This window comes from Chiloscyllium punctatum, chromosome 6, assembly GCF_047496795.1.
Source record: "Chiloscyllium punctatum isolate Juve2018m chromosome 6, sChiPun1.3, whole genome shotgun sequence".
Taxonomy (NCBI): domain Eukaryota; kingdom Metazoa; phylum Chordata; class Chondrichthyes; order Orectolobiformes; family Hemiscylliidae; genus Chiloscyllium; species Chiloscyllium punctatum.
Window position 1 is genome coordinate 142,927,280 of NC_092744.1, and position 17,307 is coordinate 142,944,586.

Here is a 17,307-nt window from a genome sequence, read left to right on the forward strand (position 1 = left end):
GGCCACGGGGTGGCCTTATAAAGGTTTATGAAACCATGTAGAGCCTAAGGAAGGTGAAAAGCCAAGGGTAGATGAGTCCAAAGCTAGAGGCATAAACGTGAGGTGAGAGAGCAAGGATTTAAAGAGAGAGCTGAGGGGCAACATTTTCCACAGAGGATGGTGCATGGACGGAATGGAAATGGTAAAAATAAGTACAATTACAACATGGAAAAGACACTCGGGCGGGTTCATGGAGAGGAGAAGGTTTGAAGGGCTATGGGCCAAACACAGGCAAATGCAACTCATTCCGTTTAGGAAACCTCGGCCGAAGAGTCATGCCGCACAGAAACAGACCCGATGTCTCCAATTGATGGAGGAGGAGACTATCGAGATAAGGCATGTTGTAGAGACTGAAGCAAGTTACAGCGATATGGATGGTCGTCTGGACTGGAGGTTTCAAATATGTGAAATAATTGGTGAGAGGGGAGGAGATGACAGAGATAGGAACTGTTATAGGAGTTAGAATGATTGAAGACACTGGGCCTCAATACAAGCCATAGATACAATGTTGGAGAGGGAATAGGGAACAGAAAGATCCCAGGCATTATTACCACTTACTCATGTGAGGCCTGCATTCCCTTCTGTTGTCCTAATGCTCACCAAGACAGCACACATCTGGATTGAAAACTGGGAACTCCCGATGCTGTCTCAGTGCAACAAAACTTAAAGTAGGGGTGGTGATTGAGCCTGGGGTGTGCCTGTACTGTGTCTATGTCATGTCTTGTTAGCTGATGTTTGGAGCCCTCTCATAGCTCTCTGCTCTGTGCATTTGAGTGATCTTACCTGGCAGCAGGATTTATTAAAGGCTCCCGACCTCCCTGACCTTTGTCTCTCTGGCTGACCAATCATCTTCCCAACCAGCAGTTGGCAAGTCTATTGAGTCAGGAACTCCCCGAGTACCTATAGTAGACACATAAATAAGCAGAATGGGAAATTAGACTGATGCTGTGAGGGTTACACATGTAGAATGGCAGTGAGCCCACAGAGATCTGGAAAATCCCAGTCTCTATTCCTCGCCTGTGCTGCCTCATCTCTCTGGAGTGGAGAATTCTGTTGGCTCAGGATCTGGAGTAGCTGCAAGAGTGAGAGACACTGACAGAGGCAGCAATTAGACGCATACAGTGAGGGATCACACATGGAGAAATACTGACTGATATCACCAGAGTTCAGGATCAAATAATTGTGCGGGAAGAAAGGGTTTTGATTCATGTTGCACTGCGAAATACAACCTGTGAGCAGGCGAAATGATGGCCTAGTGGCATGATGTGTGACAATTTATCCAGAAACTCAGCAAGTGTTCTCTGGACACAGGTTCAAATCCCATCATTGCAAATGATTGAATGTGAAGTAAATGCTTCAAAAACGATGTAATTAAAAACCTGTAAGTGAGTATTAAACAATTGCTGATGTTAAGAAAAATCCATCAGTGAAGTAATCGAAGATGGGACTGGGATATCACTGATATTACAGAACAACAGCTGAGGGAGGGACTGGACAGGCAGCTCAATGTTCCAGGGGACAGATGCTGAAGGAAGGACAGAAGGGGAGCTGAGAGAGGAGGAGAGCTGCTGGTTCTGATTGGGTGAAACATCCCAGCAGGACTGAGAGAGGATATTCCTGCAGGATCGCCCAGTGAAGCTGTTTTCGTGGAATTAATCAATAACAATGGGGCTTCCCTTTCCTCTGATTGTTCTACAGACCCCGAGAGCCCCGCCCTTCTGCGCATTGACCTTCTCAAGATGGCGGACCTCAGGCCCGCGCTCCCACTTCCCTCAAACAAATGGCGGCCGTGACTCTGGGCCGCTTCCCTGATCAGAGACCGCCACCTCCTTACCCAGGATTGGAGGGTCTTTTCCGAGTTTATTTTTAACCTTTATCCGGGACTTGTGAATTCTCTCCGCTCCTTTCTCCCGTCAAAGCTCCCACGTGCCGCTCTCTGAAGCCGATCGCAGCCGCTGCCGGAGAAAGTAGCTCCATGTCTCTGTGTCCTGACCAATGTGACACTGCGCATGCTCTGCATAGAAACAAAACTGCGCGTGCGTCTGAGGTTATCAGTGAGTTTATAGAGAATATTCATAACTGCACAGACTGATGGGTAAAATATTAGTCATTAACAATTGCTTTGTCGAGTTATAATCATAGAGATGTCTAACATGTAAATTGTCTGGTCCAAATGAACCATATCGGCCAGGTATGTAAATTACCAACTGTTCTGCGGGTTTGAAAAGAAGTTTCTTACTCGAGTCGTGTAAATCGATCGGAAATATGTACGTTATCAGATTTACATTTCAACTATAGTATTTTTAAAAATCTCACATTGATTTATGAGAGACGTTTAATGCTCCACTATGTCGTGAGAATGATCAATCCTGCAAAATAGTTTGCTCTCTGACCAATCTTGAAGCGATCACTCTCCGAGAATGCTTTTGCCCCTCTCCTCATTCACTCTGATTAGAGGACCGGCCGCTACTCGGTCCTCCTGTTCCGCCCCTTCCTCCCAATTGCAGAGTTGATTCGGGCGTGACTTAGCAGGCAAGGGACAAAGGAAGTTCGAGTCGATGTTTTGTGTCGCGGTGAAAATATCCCGAATCTTGGACGAGAGGCCTGGGTTCAATTCACTGCTTGTACAGATGTGTGTAATAACAATTTTAGCAGGTTCATTCGGAAAACTAAGGGAAGTCAGGAACAGTGAAAACAAGAGAAAATGCATTCAATGTGATGGGGCTTTCAATGCTCAGATGATTTGACTCTTTACCAAGCGTTTCAGGGTCCCAGTACAGACTGTTGCACTGCTCTTCGTGCGCAGCCAGATACCACGATTGTAGGGCAAAGTGGTGGGATATAGAGGTGCTTTTCTGGAAGGCGCTCGGTTTTTGTGGTGAAAACAGTTGAGAAGGAGTCGGGTTTTGTATGGAGCTACCTGTCCCCCTCCTGTTGCAGCTTCTTATTATTGCCCTGACTCTACCTCGTACATGGAGAAAGTGAGGACTGCAGATGCTGGAGATCAGAGCTGAAAAATGTGTTGCTGGAAAAGCGCAGCAGGTCAGGCAGCATTCTGTACCTCGTACATGTTTGGTAGAGATCAGTGACATTTCGTAAGCCCACAATACAAGATCCATCACTCTGTTTAAGTCAGTAAAAATCACTTGTCGCACAATAGTCAGAGAACAATCCAGCGCAGAACAGGCTCTTCAGTCCTTGATGTTGCGCCAACCTATGAACTATTCTCAGCTCATCCCCCTACACTATCCTGAAATCACCCATGTGCTTATCTAAAGGATTGTTTAAATCTCGCTATAGTGGCTGAGTTAACGACATTAGTAGGTAGTGAATTCCATGCCTGAACCACTCTGAGTAAAGAACCTGCCTCTGACATCTGTCTTCAATCTATCACCCCTCAATTTGTAGATATGCCCCCTTATACACACGAATGTCATAATCCTAGGAAAAAGACTTTCACTGTCTACCCTATCTAAGCCTCTGATCATCTTGTTTGTCTCTATCAAATCCTCTCTTCGCCTTCTTCTTGCCAATGAGAACACGTTCAAGTCTCTCAACCTTTCCTCATAAGAGCTTCCCTCCAGACCACACGACATCCTGGTAAATATCCTCTGTGCCTTTTCCAATGCTTCCACATCCTTCCAGAAATATGGGCACCAGAACTGCACACAATATTCCAAATATGGCCACACCAGTGTTTTGGATAGTTGCAGCATGATATTGCAGCTCCAGAACTCAATCCATCTACGAATGAATTCTAACACACTGTATGCCGCCTTAACAGTACTGTACACCTAGGTGGCAACTTTCAGGCATCTATGTACATGGCCTCCAACATCCTTCTGCACATCTACACTACCAAGAATCTTTCCATTGACCCAGTACTCTGCCTTCCTGTTATTCTTCACAAAGTGCATCACATCACATTTAGCTGCATTGAACTCCATTTGCCACATTCAGCCCAATTCTACAGTTTATCCAAGTCCCCCTGCAACCTGTAACATTCTTCCACACTGTCCACTACTCCACTGACTTTGCTGTCGTCTGCAAATTTACTAATCCATCCACCTATGCCTGCGTCTAAGACTTTTATAAAAATGACAAGCAGCAGTGATCCCAAAACAGATCCTTGTGGCACACCACTAATAACCGCACTGGAGGCTGATTATTTTCCATCATCCACCACTCGCTGCCTTCTTTCAGAAAGCCAGTTTCTAATCCAAACTGCTAAATCACACTCAATTCCATGTCGCTGCATTTTCTCTAACAGCCTACCATGTGGAACCTTATCAAAGGCTTTACTGAAGTCCACATATACCGCGTCAACTGCCCTACCCTCATCTATATGCTTGGTCACCATCTCAGAAAACTCAATGAGATTTGTGAGACACGACCTGCCCTTGACGAAACCATATTGATGATCTGAAATCATATTGTTGTTTGCCAGATGATTACAAATAGTGTCTCTTCTAATCCTTTCCAAAACCTTTCCTACAACAGAAGTAAGGCTCACTGGTATATAATTTCCTGGGTCATCTCTCCTGCCCTTCTTGATCAAGGGCATAACATTTGCAATCATCCAGTCCTCTAGTACTGAACTTGTAGGCAATGACAGCTCAATATCAAAGCCGAAGTATTTGCTATATTCTCCCTAGCTTCCCAGACAATCTACAGATAAATCCCATCTAGCCCAGGGGACTTGTCTACTTTCAATCCTTCCAGAATTGATAACACCTGTTCGTAACTAACCTCGATCCTTTCTAGTCCAACGTCTTCTACCTCATTATTATCTACAATATTCTAATTTTCCTAAGTGAAAACCAATGAGAAATGTTCGTTTAGCACCTTTCCGATTTCCACAGTGTCCACACTCAACTTCCCAATTCTGTGTTTGATTGGCCCGATTCCTACCCTGTCCTTTATTCCTCACATACCTATAGAAAGCTTTAGGGTTCTCCTTTATTCTATTCACTAAAGACTGCTCGTGTCCTCCCTTTGTTCTTCTTAACTCTCTTTAAATCCTTACTAGCTGATCTGTAAGTCTCCATCGCCTCATCTGTACCATTTGTCTCATCAACACATAAGCCTCCTACTTCTTCTTAACAAGAGATGCAATTTCTGTGCTAAATCACGGTTCCCTTACCTTATCACTTCCTCCCTGCCTGACAGGGACATACCTATCAAGGACACGCAATATCTGTTCCTTAAACCAGCTCCACATTTCCATTGTCTGCATCCACTGCATTTCGGTACTCCATCCTATGCATCTTAATTCTTGATGAATCGCATTATAATTGCCACTGCCCCATTGATAAGTCTTCACCTTGACATATACCTATCCCTTTTCATTGCAAAACTAAACATAACTGAATGATGAGTATAGTGTGATATTGATCAGATCGGCCAATGGGCTGAGGAGTGGCAGATAGGATTTAATATAGATAGATTAGGTTAGGATATCTGGTTATCATAGACAGGTTGGACCGAAGAAGTGATTGATGTCAGCGACGGACCAATGGAAAGGCAGGGGAGGAGCTTGAGGACCTGGCGGGGCAGTTGGTCCTCCGGCCAATCAGTGAATGAGGGCGGGACTAGACTATACCACGTGATCATCCTCGCTGTGAGCGCGGATGTTCGGAATGTGTGTGCGCGGAGTTCTGTCGGTTAGGAAAGAAATAAACAGCAGGAAGCGGGAGGGAAATGGTGTTGGTATGGTCTGAGAGGTTTTACAATCATTTGCTTCACATCAGAAAATACAGATTTGAAACGTACAGTTCCGTTTTTGCAGCAAACGGGCATATGCCTCATTGCGTAATCGGCCCGAGTGAGCGCCGCCATCTTTATTCGGGGCAATGATTCACTGGACACGTGCGCGGCCGCCAGCTTTGTCGGGGGCAAAGTTCAGAGGGATGTCTGTGCAGCCTTCCCTGGTATAAAGAGTCATTGGGCAGGATTTACACAGAGCACATTCAAACCCAGAGAAATTGATTTTTTTTTCTGGATTTGTTTCGTCATTCATTTAAATGATTTGGATGTGAATAGAGGCCGTATAGTTAGTAAGTTTGCAGGTGACACCAAAATTGGAGGTATTGTGGACAATGAAGGAGGTTATCTCAGAGTACAGTGGGATATTGATCAGATGGGCCAATGGGCTGAGAAGTGGCAAAAAGGATTTAATTTAGGTAGATTAGGTTAGGATATCTGGTTGGCATAGGTTGGACCGAAAAATGTCTATTTCTGTGCTCGACATCTTTGACTGTGGGATCATAAAAGTGAACTCTGCTCTGGTTCACCTCTGGGTTCTCTGATGTCCACTTGTTCAGTATCTAGCTTCCTCAGTCTCTCATTGTTCTATTCTTGCTCTGTATGATATTTTACTATTACTTTCACAGCTGTTTTGTAAATGAATTGAAAAATGTAGAGCTGGAAAAACACAGCAGGCCAGGCAGCATCTGAAGAGCAGGAGTATCAACGTTTTGGGCATAAGCCCTTCTTCAGGAATGTAAATGAATTGTCCACTGCTGCCCGGCTCCTGACCATATGCTGTTCCATTATCAGGTTATTTTTTTCCACAATATCTTTGACAGTCAATAATTCTTTTTTCCAATAAGCGAGTGCATTTTCCTTCAATTTGCCAGTCAAATTCTGCACCATTTTCATTCCCTGTAATTCATATTGCACTCCCTGAAACATCAACTGTGTATTTCTCCTTCCACAGAAACCAGTGATCAATGCCAAAGCCTTGTTGCCTGTGGAGAGGGTGATGTTTGACTGCCTTGTACTGCTGCAGTTTGTGTGGTGAAGGTGCTCCCACAACGTGGTTGGGTAAGAGACATTAGAGTATTCACTCAGTGATATTGAAGAGTAGAAGATATCTGTACAAATCATCATGGTTTTAATTTCACAAAAATATTATTGAGAAGTTTTGACATAAGGCTACAGCTGGAGAATATTGTGTCCGGTGACCAAAACGATTGCCAAATAAGCAGTTTTTCAAGAATGCCTTAAAGGAAGAAAGTAGATCTTAGAGAGTCAGAGTGGGGATTCCAGACCATGTTCCCTTGGAGTCTATAGAAACAGTCACACAGGTGAACTCAAAAATAAACACATGATTGAGAGTCTGAACTAAAATGAGCTATTGAGATATGAAAGGGTGTGTGGTGCAGGGAGATAGGAATGATTACAGCCAGGAATTAATTCAAAGGTGCGAAAGTAAATTGTTGTTGCTTATAAATGGGAGTCTTTTGATTGATCAGCAAGTTTTGGTACAAGTGAGTACTTCGGCAGTAGAGTTTTCAATATTCTAGAGATTATTGGGAGGGTGAATGTGGGATGCTGGCCAGGAGTGGGTTTAGACAATGAAATCTAGATTAACAAAAGGAATGACTGAGAGTTTCAGCAAATGAGCTGAGACTGTGGTGAGGTCAGGTGATATCACTGAAGTCGAAATAGTGGTCTTGGAGGGGGTCTGGCCTGTCATCCTCACCTCATTCAGCTGTTTGTCAATTTGTGAATCAAGTCTGTAACAAGCTTAGGAACTGAGTGGCCCTGGCAGAACCCAAAATGGGCATCGCTGAGCAGGTTATTGCTGAGCAGTTGCTTGACATCACTGTTGATGACCCCTTCCATCACCTCACTGCTGAGCGAGTGTGGACTGATAGAGGGGAATTGCCTGAGTTGGATCTGCCCTGTGATGTTGTGTTGGAACATCCCTGAGCAATGTTCCACAAAGTCGGTAGGTGCCAGTGCTGGAGCAGTACTTGCCTTGGTGGGCAGCAGGTTCTGGAGCACAGCCAACAGTGTTATTGCCAGAATATTGGCAGGGTCCATAACCTTTACACTGCTTATCCATTTCTTGATCTGATTGGAAATGAGTTTTCAGCCAAGTCGATTCATATCTGTGATGTGAGGGACCAATGGAGAAGGCTTGGCACTGCTGGCTGAAAATCGCTGCTAATGCTGTCCTCTTATCTGTTGCATGAATGTGTGAGACCCCTCCATCTGTAAGGGTGGGGATATCTGTGATGCTTCATCCAGTGAGTTGTTTAATTGTCCATCACCATTCCTGACTAGGTGTGGCAGAACTGCAGAACTCCGATCTCATCTGTTGGTTTTGGGATCACTTCGTTCTATTTGGTGTTGCTTGTGCTGTTTGGCATGCAGGTTTGGTCGCTGCACCAGGTTGGCACCTCAATTTTAGGTATGCCTTGTACTGCTCCTGGCATGCCCTCCTGCATTCACCATTGAACCAGGGTTGATTCCCCTGGCTTGATGTTAATGGTTAAGTGGAGGATATCAGGCCATGAGATTTCAGATTGGGCTGGAGTATAGTTCTGCTGCTGTTGTTGGCCCAGAGTGAGGCGGAAGTTACAGGGTCAAGCGGGCTAATTTTGTGGTTGTATTTGCTAGTGCATTGGTAGATGTAATGTGGTCCATCCAGTTTCATTACTTTGTTGAGACTGTGCAGTGATTAATACAATGAGTGAGTTGTTGGGCCACTGTCGGGTTTCTTTCCCTCAAGGACATTGTCAATGGCAGAAAAACATCCCCAATGGTTCCATGGCAAACAGTAGATTCTTCATTCCAGTTATTTTTTTCTTGAATTCAGAGCCACCCTCTACCGATTTGGGATTCAAACCTGAACTTCAGTTGTATATTTTAATATTTTTGATAAATGATAAATACGACAGTGATTCTAAAATTAAGTGAAAAAACCTATCACAGGTTTTATTTATTGTTTGGAAATAAAAACACTGTCCATTATCCTGTCTCCTCCATCCTCCCCTCCAACAATAAGAGTGAGGAGCACATGGAGTTTCTCTGTCAATAACATTGAGATAATCCGATCAGCTGCCTCTGCTTCTTCCCTCCCTCTCCACTAGCCCACCGAGCCAAACTGCCTCACAAGGGTGCTCCTCATTTTAGTCCTAAACTTTCATTTCCTCGAGTCCTTTGTCAAGCCTTATTAGAGGTCGTCTTGACCATTTACCCTAGTGTAGCTACATCATGGACATTCCAAATCTCTGTCTCATCCTCCTGCTTGTCACCACCCACACGACCCCCACCCCCACCTTGCAATTCACAGATATTGTTCCATATCTGTCTGTCTGTTTTTTCTGGTTATGTCCTTCTCTCCCATTCTGCTAAAACCTAATATTTGACCTCATCATCATTGGAAAATCCTGCTCCGTCTCCACTCTCCCTTTCTGAGTTCATTGTATTTGGTGTCCCTTCAGGATCTGTCCTTGGTCCGTCCTGTTTCTCACCTACATACTGCCAGGAGGTAACATCGCCCAAAAGCACTGTGTTAGGTTTCACATTTACACTGACAATGTCCAGCTCTCCTTCCCCATCATCCGTCTCCATTACTCCACTATTACTCAGTTATCAAACTGCTTACCACGCTTCAATTAGCTGCAATTCACTGTAATTGTTAAACCCATTGCCTTCAGTTGTTATTCCAAATACATTTTCCTTACTGCTGTGTCTCTCCCTCTCACTGGGAAGTGTCTGAGGCAGAACTACATTCTTCACAATATTATTTTCATATCTGACCCCAAGGTGACCTTCTGATCAGACATCTACACAATCACAAACACCAGGAATTCCAATTTCTAAAACTTTGCTTTTCTCCTTCTCACCCCAGCTCCATTGCTCCTGAAACCCTAACCTGTGTCAGTGTTGCCTTTAACTTGACAAATCTGAAACAGAACCCTTGATTCCGCGACTGACCCAGAATCTGGTTCAAGACTCACCCGTGATGGGACACATCCTCTCCATATTTACCCTGTCAAACCTTGACAGAATCCTGTATGTTTCAAAGAGATCAGCTCTCAAAGTCCAGTGAGTAGATTCCCAACTCGTTCAGCCTTTATTTACAGGATAATCCCTTCAAAATGGAGATCATCCCAAAGGATCTTCTCTCAAATGCCTCCAATAAACTACTCTGTTTCGTTAACTAAAGCGACCAAATCTGTTCACGTTACTCCAGTTGTGGTCTCACTCGCCATTTGTTTAATTGCCCTCAGGTATATATTCCAAACTCTTATATTGCAAACTCCTTGAAATAAGGGACAGCATTCCATTCCCTTTCCTGATTCCCTGTTGTAACTGTGTGCGAGCTTTGTGTTTCCTGCTTATTCCCCCCCTCCCCACCCACCCCTTTCTGGTGCAGCTTTCTACAGTTTATCCCAAGTTATACTCCATTTGCCAACTTGTTGCACACTTTTCCTGTGAATATCTCTCTGTAAACTGTTTATAATCCTCTTGGAACATTCCTGTTATGCCTTTTCTAGGAGATTTCCCCCCTCATTATTTGAAACATTTACTGGGAGCACTGGGCAGTGGGAATCATGCTCAGTTGCTATGTTTTCAGGGATACTCTGTTTAATGACTGGTAGGAGCTTGCTGCCCCTTGGTGAGCATGGAGACAACTTGCCCATCGAGCTGCATGAGCCTTTCACACCCCATGTCTTATTGAGGATGCACAGCGGCAGCACAGAAAGAAAGAAAAGGAAGCAAATCCTGCTCTCTATATCTGACTGAATCTTGGATCATTCTGTCCCATGTTCAGTCACATGAAGTCCCAAGGTGGAAACACCTAGAAACCCACACAGATTTGCCCCTGAATTGCCTGCTGACCTCCACCAGGGGTAATGTGTACAGTCAGGACGGCACGGTGGCACAGTGGTTAGCATTGCTGCCTCACAGCGCCAGAGACCCAGGTACAATTCCCGCCTCAGGCGACTGACTGTGTGGAGTTTGCACATTCTCCCCGTGTCTGCGTGGGTTTCCTCTGGGTGTTCCGGTTTCCTCCCACAGTCCAAAGATGTGCAGGTCAGGTGAATTGGCCATGCTAAATTGCCCATATTGTTAGGTAAAGGGGTAAATGTAGGGGAATGGGTGGGTTGCGCGTCAGTGTGGACTTGTTGGGCCGAAACGCCTGTTTCCACACTGTAAGTAATCTAATCATCCTGGGCCAGGAGGAGGGGATTGTATGAGTTTCAAACTTGAACTGACAGTGACAGATTTTATAAACTTGTATTACAGGTGTACATTCAGATGGGAATCTCAGTCATTGTAACGCCAAACTCTGACAGAATTACTCTATACTTCAGGACCTGGATATTCATATTGTTTGAGGGTATTGTGTTCCAGATCAATACCATTTGCTGCATAAAAGTTCTCCTTTGAATCAAACCATCCTCTCAATAGATCTTCCCAAATCTTCAACATGTGTCCTGTAATCCTTGTATAATGAGCTGACGGGTGTAAGGTTTATTATTATAATGTGTAACTTTTGTAAACCGCTCTGTCACAGCTCCCCACAATTTCCTTTGCTACAAGGATAATACTCTCAGTTTTTCCAAACCGCTGATTCCCCAATGTCTGTTTACTCTCTATAAGGTACACATTAGGATTGTGTTGGAACATTCTCCACTTGCCTGCATCAGTGCACCCCCCCCCCCCGCCCAACAATATTAAAGAAATTGAACATCCTCCATGATAAAGCACTGTACCTGAGTGTTTTCCCATCCACCACCTTCAGCATTCTCTCTCCCCACCCTCGAGGGACACTGGCATCTCTGTGTGCAAGATCAAGTCAGCATTGTCCTCCCAGACCATAGGACAACTCTCTCATTAGAGAGAGATGTCGGTGGTGGTTAACCTGAAGGTTACCACAGCGCAAGAAAGGGGATAGGTTGAAAAGGAGAGTCCATTAATTGTGGATGGTTATTATTGATGTGTATTAGCAACACACATGTCACATGAGTAATTAATGTTAAAAAAGCCCCACAAATTCTCCAACTGCAATCCCCCATTCCTTGAACCATCCTGGTAACTCTCCTGTGCCCCCTCTCAGGGACCCTGCCATCCTTCCTAATGTGTGGGCGATCTCAGGTATGTACAGACCCAGCTGCTCTGTGTTCCTGTGGGTGATGTCATCATAGAGCAACAGTTGCACTAAACCTCACTGTCTGGAAGTGAGTGAGAGACAGAAATCCCGATGGCATTTCAGATGTATTTAGGAACATACTTGCAAGGCCAAGGCTGACAGGTCTATGGGCTCTGTGCTGGAAAATGGGATTAAAATAGTGAGCTGGGAGATTTCTTTACAGCATAAACCTGATGGACCACAACAGCTTTTTCTGTCATGTAGACCACAGATGCATAATAAAGGAATATGACAAGCCACAATAGAAACCAGGTCAGAGAAGGTGATATTAGAATACATGATTGATTAATGTTTTTTTGGAGGAAAATGTGACAGAGGTTAAGCGGGACATTGTGGAGCTCAGGGTTCAGGAATCTGAAATAAAAATGGGTTATCCTGAAGGTTGAAATTAAAGAAAGGCACATCACAGAGATTTGTGAGGGTGGACAAGATTAAAGATAGGGAGGGTGTTGAGACTGGTGGAGATTAGAGATTGGAGGATGTTGCAGAGATTGAGATGTTTTTGATACCAGAGATAGCGATAGTTCTGAGGCTAGAGAGGAATTATAGAGATAAGGATGAGTTGTTAGCTTTCCCAACCCGACCTCTTTACTGATAATGATTGTTTCTCTGTCATCATCTGCCATTGTCTCCATAGGCCTGCGACAATGAGAGAACGCAGATAGTAAGTTCCCGTTAAGGCCAAGGCTGGGAGGCGTCGAGAATGCTGCGTGATCTGAGAAATTGAAGCTCTGATCAAGAAAATGAAGAAAGGATATGGCAGGTACAGACCACGGGGTTTGAGTGAGTCCCTAGGGGACTATAAGGGCAGTTGGAGTATACTCGCGGGAAACCAGGAGGCAGAAAAGAGGACATGAGATAGCTTTGGGAAATAGGTTTAAGGAAAAAACCAAAGAGAATCTACAAATACACTAAAGACAAAAGAATAACTAGGCAGAGAATAGCGAACCTCAAAGATCAACAAGACTGTCTATGGAACAGCAGGAGGTGGGAGAGATTCTGTAAGTATTTCATGTCAGATTTTACTGAAAGGGGATATGAAAGTTAGAGAAGTTGGAGAAATAAATAGTGATAACTTGGCAAGTGTACATGTTACAGAGGATGAGGTACTGGATGACTTAAAATGCATAAAGGTGGATTAATCCCTGGAATCTGATCAGGTGTATCCCAGAACTTTGTGGGTAATTAGAAAAGCTTTTGCTGGGCCCCTTGCTGCGATATTTGTATCATCAAACACCACAAGTGAGGTGCTGGAAGACTGGCGCCATTATTTGAGAGATGTGGTAAGGAAAAGCCAGGGAACTATAAACCGGTGAGCCTGAAGTCAGTGGCAGAGAAGTTGTTGGAAGGGATTCTCAGGGACAGGATTTACATGTCATTGGAAAAGCAAGAAATGATTAGGGAGAGTCAGCATGGCTTTGTGCATTGAAATCAGTAACTTGACTTGAGAAAGACAGAGTTTCACATAACACACTGGTTAGCAGGTTCAGTACCATAGAATTCTGGCGGAACTAGCTGTTTGGATACGGAATTGGCTGGAAGGTCAAAGAGTCATAGATGGACAGCACAGAAACAGAGACCCGTCGGTCCAACCAGTACATGCTGATCAGATATCCCAATGCAATCTAGTCCCACCTGTCAGCACCCGGCCCATATCCTTCCTATTCATATACACATGAAGATGCCTTTTAAATGTTGCAATCATAATGGCCTCCACCACTTCCTCTGGCAGCTCATTCCATACACGTACCACCCTCTGTGTGAAAACGTTGTCTCTCAAGTCTCTTTAAAGTCTTTCCCCTCGTACCATAAACCTATGCCCTCTAGTGCTGGGATCTCCCACGCCAGGGAAACGTCTTTGTCTATTTATCCCATCCATGCACCTCATGTTTTGATATGCATCAATAAGATCACCTCTCGGCCTCCGCTGCAGGGAAAACTGCCCCAATCTATTCAACCTCTATTTACCACCCCAGCCAAGCTCAAATCCTCCTATCCTGGCAACATTCTTGTAAATCTTTCCTGAACCCTTTCAAGTTTCACAAAATCCTTCCAATAGGAGGGAGACCATATTTGTACGCAACGTTACAAAAGTGGCCGAACCAATATCCTGTACAGCCACAACATGACCTCACAACTCCTGTACTCAATACTTTGTCCGATAAAGGAAAGCATACCAAATGCCGCCTTCACTATCCTATCTACCTGCACTCCAAGGTCTCTTTATTCAGTAACACTCCTCAGGACCTGACCATTAAGTGTATACGTCTTGCTAAGATTTGCTTTTCCAAAATACCAATCCTCAGCCCATTCACCCATCTGATCAAGATCCCATTGTACTCTGAGGTAACCTTTTTCACTGTCCACTACACCTCCAGTTTTGGTGTCATCTCACTAACTAAACCTCCTATGTTCACATCCAAGTCATTGATATAAATGACGAAAGGTAGTGGATCCAGCAGTGATCCTTGTAACACTCCACTAGTCACAGGCCTCCAATCTGAAAAGCAATCCTCCATCACCAACCTCTGTCTTCTGTCTTTGAGCCAGTTCTGTATCCAAATGGTTAATTCTCCTTGTATTCCATGAGCTCTAACCTTGCTGAGCAGTCAGTGTCATAGTGGAGGGTACTTTTTGGACAGGAAGCCTGTGATGTGCAATATGCTGTCAGGCTGGGTACTGGGTCCACTGCTTTTTGTCATTTATATAAATGATTTCTATGTGAATATAGGAGCTATGGTTAGTAGGTTTACAATAGACACCAAAATTGGAGGTGCAATGGATAGCAAAGTTACCTGAAAGTACAATGAGACTCCGATCAAATGGGCTGAGGAGTGGCAGATGAAGTTTAATTTAGAAAATTTGAGGTTCTGCATTTTGGAAAAGCAAATCAGGGCAGGACTTCTACACTTAATGGGAAGGTCCTGGGGAGTGTTGCTGAACAAAGAGATCTTGGAGTGCAGGCTCATAGTTCCTTGAAAGTGGAATCATAGATAGGCAGGGTAGTGAAGAAAGTGTTTGGTGTACTTGCCTTTATTGGGCTGTGCATTGAGTACAGGTGTTGTGACGTCATTTTGCGGCTGTACAGGACATTCATTCAGCCACTTCTGGAATTCTGCTTTCAGACCTGGTCTCCCCGCTATTGGAATGATATTGTGAAACTTGAAAGGATTCGGAAAAGATGCAAAGATGTTGCCAGGGTTGAGGGATTGAGCTATAGGGAGAGGCTGAATAGACTGAGGCTGTTTTCACTGGAGAATCGGATGCTGAGAGGTGACCATAGAGGTTGATAAAATCGTTAGGGGCATGGATAGGGTAAACAGTCAGGGTCTTATTCCTGTTTAGGTGAGTCCAAAAATAGAAAGCACAGGCATGAGGGAAAAGATTGAAAATGGATATTAGGGGCAAAGTTTCAAGCTGAACGTGGCACGTGTATGGAATGAGCTGCCTGAGAAAGTGTGGAGGCTGGTACAGTTACAACATTTAAAAGGCATCTCATTGGATATGTGATTGGGAAAGGTTTCGAAGGCTATGGGCCAAGGGCTTGCATATGGGACGAGATTAATTTAGGATATCTGGTCGGCATGGACAGGTTGGACTGAAGGGTCTGTTTCTGCTGTACATCTCTATGACACTAATAAATTAAAATTAAGATAGGTTTCTCTTTTATGGAGAGTTAGCAGAAGGTCAGATAATTCTACTTGGAGCTGAGAAGGTTAAGCAGTGATTTCGACCAGGAGTTGATTTGTTTCCAGGGTATTTCATTTATAGAGAGACAGAGTGAGAAATTTTTAACGTCACAAATTTTAGTAACTATTTTCAGGTAACTGGCAAATAATGCAGAGGAAAAATGTGAAGATTATTTTACTCACTAAGTTCTTAGCATCTGGAACAGTTTGACCGAGAGCTGGATGCAGATACAGTAGTTATTGTCAAAACAAATTTGAAATTTAACTTTTTTAAGGAAGTATTTGGAGGGATATGTCCAAAAGGAGGTGAGTTGGGACTGACTGGCACCATCTCCAGAGGGAGAGAGTACAGCCCCAATGGGCTGAATAGCCCCCAGGCCCTACGTTATGTGATATTGCCCCATTCACTGTGAATGATGAAGCTCATCACAGGGCAGAGCCGTAGAGATGTACAGCATGAAAATAAACGCTTTGGTTAAACTGGTCCATGCTGACCAGATATCCCAACCTAATCTAGTCCCATTTGCCAACACTTGGCACATATCACTCTACACTCTTCCTATTCATATACCCATCTAGATGCCAAATGGTTTAATTGTACCAACATCCTCCACTTCCCGACAAAAGATTCCATACACGCACCAACCCCAGTGAGGAAAGAAAATTGCCACTCAGATCCATTTTAAATTCTTCCCCTCTCATCTTAAACATATGCCTTCTCATTCTGGACTCCCCGACCCCAGGGAAATGACCTTGTCTATTTATCCTACCCAGGCCCCTCATGGTTTAATAAATCTCTATGAGGTCACCCCTCAGCCTCTGATGCACCTGGGAGGATCCCACCACTCATGTCACAATGGGGCCTGGCTGATTGACACAGCTTCAGACCAATAGGAGAGTTGGCATGATCCTCCAGCCAATGGGAGTGAATGAGGGGTGGGTCCAGCAGGCCAACACATGACCATCAGCTTTGCAGGTGCAGTGTCACTGTGAGGGGGGACTGAATGTGAAGGAGTGGGAGAGACACCAGATACTGGGAGAGAGATGGAGTTAGTGTGGACTGGGAAGGTTGATAAACACTGTTTCCGTCTGCTGTACCTGAATTAGATATACCCGGGTAAATGAGAACCAAAAGAACTTTGGATGCTGTAAATCGCACACAACAACCAGAAGGTACTGGAAAAGCTCAGCAGATCTGGCAGCATCTGTGAAAAGAAATCAGTTCGCGTTTTTGATCCAGTGACGCTTCCTCAGGAACTGATGTCACTGAGAAAAAAAAGTCTGTTTTTATGCAGAAGGTAGGGGTTAAGCAGTAAATGATAAGTGGGGATAGAGTCCAAAGAGAGAGATAAGAGCAGTTGGACAAAGGAGTGGATAACGATCTGATGGGGGGAGGGTGAATAGCTATTTATGGGGACACTTAGTGGCTAACCATAGGTAGTGTGTAATGGCAGGCTACGTAATAACAAGGCCTGGTATGTGGGGTAGGGGGCAAAGACACTAGGACGTGGGAGAGTTCAGGACCGAAAATTATTGAATTTGATGTTGACGCCAGAGGGTTGCAGGGTTCCCGAGTGGGAGATGAGGTGGTGTTCTTCCAGTTTGTGTTAAAGTGTGGCTCTG